Genomic DNA, 7,527 nt, shown 5'->3' with positions numbered 1-7,527 from the left:
CACACACAAATTTTCACATACAGCTACTTTCAGCTCACAGGAAATATTGGTGCCAGTGGTTCTTAAATAGGAACAGAATTTATTGCTAAGGCTTGATCTCGCAAGCTAGTCACAATTGATTGTACTCAAAGAAAGCCAGCAGTAATATACACCAATTTTGTATCAATGCCTTCATGTTCTATTTTTTGGTTTTGTGCTCAGCTAAGCTCAGATGTTTTGATGGGGCTGTCTGCCTTGTCACCTAATTCTTCCTAATAATTCCATATATTAGCCATTCGCTGATGGATTCCAACTTCCTATAACACCTTTCTAATGGTGATGGAGACAAATAGTAGTGATACATATAATGATCATGGGTAGACAGGTTGTCAAATATGCAGTTTATTGCAGATTTGTTAACAAAAGTGGTGGGCAAAATCATGTTGACTGAAATGTTTGGCAGCTGGGCAAGAAATCAGATCGCAAAGCAGATATTTTGGCCATTAACTGCATTTGAGGTCTGACAGCCCTACAATTCAGTTTTTTTTTCTTTCAATCAATATAATATATTTGTATATATGCCCCAATCAGATATCTGTTGATCTGGCAATTGATTTGGGTCAATATAAATTGTTAAATTAGCAGCTGGTGTCAGTGTTAGTGTGCATATTAAATGGGTTTAGTATGACATAGAGAATATGCATTTGGTTTTCATTTTTTATTATGGTTTTAGCTTTTTAATCAGCAGCTCTCCAATTTGTAATTTCTGCAACTGGTTGCTAGGGTCAAAATTATCCTAGCAACCATGCATTGATTTAAACGAAAGACTGGAATATGAATAGGAGAGGACCTGAATAAAAGATGAGTAATAAAAGGTATAAATAAGAATACATTTGTTGCCTTACAGAGTATTTGTTTTTTTAGATGGGGAAGTGGAAAGAAAGCTGGAAAGAGGCAGAAGACAAATACAAATCTAAACTATATATAAAAACGAATAGTGAAGACCAGTTGAAAAGTTGCTTAGAATTGGCCATTCTATAACATACTAAAAGGTAACTTAAAGGTGAACCATCCCTTTGAGTAAACAAATACACCAGAATTCAGTCAATATGAATCAATATGTGATCAGTCAAGGATGCTAATACACCCCCAAAACATTCTTCCCATGTTTTTTTTTTTTGCATTTCCTTGTTGTTCTCATGGCCAAAGACAAAAATGGCAAAGTTACCAGTGTGCTTACTCTGGTCAGGCCCGGGCTTAGGGCGGCAAGACTGTAGGGGCGGCATGCCTCCCAGCCGCCTGCATGCGCACACATGCATGTGAGTGGGAACAGGGGTTTTCTGCATGACGTTTGTGGGCACTAGGACCCAGCGACGCACATTGTCAGGCGCTAGGACCCTGCGGCACAGAGCGGCCTTGGGGCGTCGAATGCAGAAATCAGGCCCTGACTCTGGTGATGTGTATCTTCCTCTAGGCTGCACACATATTTTGGTGTCTTGCAGTGATCACTGCAGATGTCTCAGAAAGGATCATAGCAATTTTTATGGTGCAGTCATCAATGAAATCACAGTGGTCAAATTCCTGCAATGGACATCATGCACACTACAGGGCATTTCTACAGACTTTCACATGGCTTTGTCCTTGCATATATATATGTGAAGAAAGAGTGCTTCAAACCACAAGGAAATATGGTTATACATTCCGAATGAGTGTATAAAATGTAACATGGTGAGCTGATTAGGGAGCTGCATTGAATAGTAGTGGCACACTACTGGCCCAACCAGCAGGAATAAAACTTTAAAGGATACCGGCATGAGAAAAAAAGTTTTTTTTGATCAGTTAATAGTGTTGCTCCAGAATTCTGCACTTAAATCAGTTTCTCAAAACAGATTTTTTTTATATTTAAGTTTGAAATCTGATATGGGGCTAGGCATATTGTCAGTTTCTCAGCTGCCCCCAGTCATGTGACTTGTGCTCTGATAAACTTCAGTTACTCTTTAATGATGTACTGCAAGTTGGAGTGATATCACCCCCTCCCTTTACCAAAGTTATCAGTAATCAATTTCAGCTTGATGAGTTAGAAGTAAAAACATTACTATAGCATCCCAAATTACATGCTTTCACCCCTCATTTTAATCTGCCATTTCAAGAAAGAATCAGGGGGATAATTACAATACTGTAAGTGCTTCCCTATGTAAACACAGTTACAGAATGTGGATAAGAGAAAGGCCAGTGATGTCACAGTGACATCATGGGCAGGGGGAGTGCAGTAACAAGGCAGGGCTATGATTGGCTGATTGCCATGTCAATCAAGGGGGAATTGTCTGATCCTTCTGGGTTGTCCAGGTGTCAACCCTAGATTTGGTACATCCCTACAATGGGGACAGGCCCAGACTATAAATTTTAAAACTCTAGCAAGTGTCAAAGGGAATGCTGTCAGATGCCACAGACTGGTGGAGCTCTGTGTGGAACTGTTTAGGGCTTACATATATATATATATATTTACTATACAAAGGGTAACATTTGTACAGTTTGCCTATTTTTACCGTACGTTACTTTACATACGCGTGTGGCTGAGGAATGTGTATTCAGGGTTCATAACATATGAGAAATCGAGCTTAGCTTCTTATTACCATGGCTAAATTAGATGGAACATAGCACGGAGCTGCAGACACACACATACACAATTATGTACAATCAGGAACCCCAGTTGTGACAACCTGTGCATTACTGGGGTAAGCTTCCCGACCGTGTATAATTGTGTGTGGTTCTATTGTAGAAAGCAGCGCACTCCTTGGCCCTTTTCAAAACATCGCACATTTCCAGAGAGTCTCTGAGGAAGTGTGCAAACACGAAACGCATCAGACCTCAGACGCTGTTCGCAATTAATCGGATGTTTAAATAAAGAACAATGCTTTTACTTATGGTCTGGAAACGTGCAATGTTTTGGTCTGGAGTGCTCTGATTTCTACAATAGATGTGCTGGTAACGTTACTTCTAGTTACGGACTTGGGGCAGCGGCACCCGGGTCACATTGTGAATGGGGTAAGACTCACAGCATAACGACTACTGATATATGTGATTTAATTCCTGTGTGGTGAGTTTAAGGGTGATCATACCAACTCCTTTATCTAAGTGTGGGTTCCGGGCAGTTAGCACCCGGACCAAAAGTTAAGAATGGTGCACAGACTATAAGAAATAACATCACGGGAGTTAGAACCCATTAATTAATTATAGTACAACCTGGAAATAGGGATGTAGCGAACTGCCGATTTGGTGTTCGCGAACGCCGTTCGCGAACACCTGCAAAAAATGCGAACGTTCGCGGACAGTTCGCGAACTTCGAACACCCGCTAAAATCGTTCGATTCGAACGATCGAAGGATTTTAATCATTCGATCGAAGGATTTTCATTCGAATCGAACGATTGAAGCCTTCGATCGAATGCTTTTCATTCGATCGAATGCTTACAATCGTTAGAACGAATGGAAATCGTTCGATTTTTAGCGGTCGAAGGAATTCGAATGGTCGAATGGTCGAACGACTTGTATTCGAATCGAACGCGAACTCAAAATGCGAACGTTCCCAAACGTTCACGAACATTCGGCGGACGCGAACGGTCGAAGTTCGCGCGAACTAGTTCGCAGCAGAACAGTTCGCTACATCCCTACCTGGAAATGGTGCTGGAGTTTTGCTGTTTAGCCTTGGATAATTGTGGGTGGCTCTGTGCTATATTCTACGTTACTGAGAGGACCATGGCGGTCATATGGGAGACCAGCACCACTAGTGCAGTAAACGATTTAATAACTATATTGGATGCAAAATCAGGGTTTTGATTTCAAAGACAAGGAAACCGAGGCAATTTTCTCCCACAAGTGAGATGCTTTGTTGGAACATTAAATGCAAATCTTGTTCAAATATGCACCAAACAAAGCTACTTTTCTAAACAAACTTTTTCTTTTGTACTGAATGTTTGCTTTAGCTGAATATTTTCTTATTGTGACAAGGAAACCAAGTAGATTTTAGTAACCAAAAGACTCTATATGTTTAGAACATTATTAAACATATATCTAATCTCAAAGTTAATTAAGTGCGGGATCTGTTATCCAGAATGTTTGGTACCTGGGGTTTCCAGGTAACAGTAAAATTAAATAAACACAATAGAATTGTTTTCCTACAATAAGGATTAATCATATCTTAATTAGGATCAAGTACAAGGCACTGTTTATTATTACAGAGAAAAAGGAAATCATTTTTAAAAATTAATTGATTTAAATGGAGTCTATGGGTGATGGCCTTCCTGTAATTCAGAGTTTTCCAGATAACGGATCCCATACCTGGACCAAGATTTATGTTCCATGCACTGTGTTAGTCAGTCAAAGGGTTATAAGGTAAAACTTCTGTTACAACAGAGCTAAACATACTCAGTACACTGTAGATATATGAGAGGCTAAAAAACGTAATTCCAGATTCAGCTCTCCTGGCGTTTAGACTCTGGGATCCATTATCTTGAAACCCGTTATCCAGAAAGCTATGAGTTATGGAAAGGCCCTCTCCCATATACTCCGTTTTATCCAAATAATCCAAATTTTTAAATGATTTCCTTTTTCTATGTAATAGTAAAACAGTGCTGGATCAAAACTAAGATATAATTAATCATTATTGGAAGCAGAAACAGCCTATTGGGTTTATTTTAAATGTTTTCTTTTGTTAACTTTATTTAAATTTTTTTTTACATTTTCAAGTAGCGGTATGAAGATCCAAATTACAGAAAAATCAGTTATCCGGAAACCCCCTGGTCCCGAGCATTCTGGTTAACAAGTCTCATACCTGTATCATTTTTGCTTCTTTATAATCAGAACTAAGCTGTTTTGAAAGCTTGCTGTGATTATCATCTTAGTTAGCCACCTTTACAACACTTTTATTATGTTTCAGACCAATCTACACTATGTACTTACTCATATTACTCATATGTTACAGAAGGTGATGGCTAGCATGGCATTTTCCTGAGAAGTGGCAGGTCAAATCATCCTGTGGTCCCAGGAAGGAACCTGCAATTTGCTAAATCTTGCAAGTCATAATTCAGGGTTAAAACAGACGGTTTGGTTATGAGTAAGATCTGTGGCTCATACTAGCTATTTTCCTAACCCAAATATGGACAGTTTCCAACAGGAAGTAATATGGACAAAAATTATGCCCCGTATGAATTAAGTTTTAGGAGTGACGCACGTCTAGTGATGAAGTCATAATTATAATAATAATATAATGTATTCTAAACAATACATTAAACTAACTACTAGTTGATGGCTGATATAAGCTTAAGCCCATAGAAAGTAGATCTACACCAGACAATAGCAATTGAATTTTAGTCGTAAATTGTGCTGATGTTTATTTGTCATAGCCCAGTAGTTGCAACTCATTAGTGGAGCTCAGGAGCATTTTTTTGAAGTATGGTATCTGCAGAGGTTCATGACCTGTAGGTATTGACCAAGAGTGGTAGATAATTCAAGAAGCACAGTGTAACAGTAATTTAGGGTCAGCTAAGATTACAATGTTTTACATGTCAAGTTTTATGGATGTTAAATGGGACCTATCTAAAAGTTAGGCAACAACGGGTACCTTGAAATGCAGCAACTGACTTGGGGTTTTCTAACTAGCTAGCTGTTTTTTTAAATCCAGCAACTTTAGGCATGAGTTGTACCTGGTAGATGGAACTTCAGCTTTGCATCTTTGACCAGCAATCCTTCCTGATTTGGTGCTATGGGCAACTGCACTGGTTCATTGTAGCAGATATATATTTTATACACTGGAAAGCCTTCTCTTAGTAGCCTCCCCTATATTACACTCACCTCCCTTGATCTAGGGTTTTAAAAGTTTATTATTTTTATCTGGTTAATGTTAAAGCTATAAAAAAGCTCCATGCATTTATTTCACTAAGAGACATTCTGTAGCTAGCCATATGCTATTCTCAGCTAATCATGTCAAAGACAGATATTATGCACACTTTATTCACATTTGACAAGCAGGAGACTGACGGTTCTTCAAGGAGGGGGAACTGGGCCCACAGTCTCCACAAAATTAGGTACATTTTAGCAGTTTAATTCACACAGTCTACAGTAGTCACCAGGCCAAATATAATCAGGGAGACTTTTCTGTGTGGAAATCTTAAAACGTGCCTTAGTTCTGTCTCCACGTTGTTCTAGCTGCCAAAGTAATTAGTACTGTAATGGAAGGTGATGTATGAACTTGTTATAACTATAAGGAAAATCCACATGCTACTGACTAAGGATTTCATGATGTTTACAATTAGGATGGATATTTCCTCTATGAGTGTGCACATGTATTTAAGAAGTATGCATTAGATTCAATGCTGGAATAAGCAGGGATTAGCGATTTTATTTATTTCTGGGAATGATGGCAAATGAATTTAAAAATAGCACATCTAGTGACACAACGGACATATTTGTATCATTAGGATACTTATCTTTCAGAATATGCTTGCAGTTCCAGTGATAATATGTTGGTTATATCATTTTGGTTGTCAGAAGTGAATTATATAGACACACAAGTAACAGGAACTACATCTATTTTTTAAGAGGCCCTGGCTGTAAATTATTTCTCCCCAAAACAATACAAAATTACATATTATGACATACTATTTTCAAGTATTCATATATTGTAACCACCGCACACCTATAATTTACTCTCATTGCTTATGGTGGTGCTGGACTTCCGCAGACTTTAGATCAGGGGTCCCCAACCTTTTTCACCCATGGGCAACATTCAGATTTAAAAAGAGTTGGGGAGCAACACAAGCACGGAAAATTTTCCTGGGTGGTGCAAAATAAGGGCTGTGATTAGCTATTGGTAGCCCCTATGTGGACTGACAGTATACAGTAGTGTCTGTTTGGCAGTACATCTGGTTTTTAAGCATCCAAAACTTGCCTCCAAGCCTGGAATTTAAAAATAAGCAGCTGCTTTGAGCCAACTAAGAGCAACATCCAAGGGGTTGGAGAGCAACATGTTGCTCACGAGCTACTGGTTGGGGATCACTGCTTTAGATACTATTTTCAAGTACAACGAAACACAGGTGCAGTTGCCTTCATGAAAATTTCCCAGCAGTAAATTGTATGTAACTCCCTATTCATGTTAAAAGGTTCTTGTATCTAAATACATTCCTGGCAGTTCTGTATAGTTCCAATTGCCTTCCTGTTACAAATCAAGCACTGCTGTAACGATCGACGCAGGGGAAGCCTGGAACTATCACCACCTCCACTCTAATTTCAAACCAATAAATTATAAATGCAATATTTAATCTCTCAGTTATTCTGATCCCTTATTGTTTTAGCTACTAGCATAACCGAGCATTCATTTATTAGATGGGTGCAAGTTCAATGGTAACATTGATGCTTAAAGAGCAAGTGGCACCAGGCACAAATGTTGTTGTGTAATCAATTACCCTAGAATGGTGGGCAAGGATAATGCATTGTGGGTGATAAACATGGTGAATAGAGAATTTATTTTGAACCTATTTAGTAAATGAGCCCTT

The sequence above is a fragment of the Xenopus laevis genome, chromosome 1S (assembly GCF_017654675.1).
Source record: "Xenopus laevis strain J_2021 chromosome 1S, Xenopus_laevis_v10.1, whole genome shotgun sequence".
Classification (NCBI taxonomy): domain Eukaryota; kingdom Metazoa; phylum Chordata; class Amphibia; order Anura; family Pipidae; genus Xenopus; species Xenopus laevis.
This window is presented reverse-complemented; position numbering follows the sequence as displayed.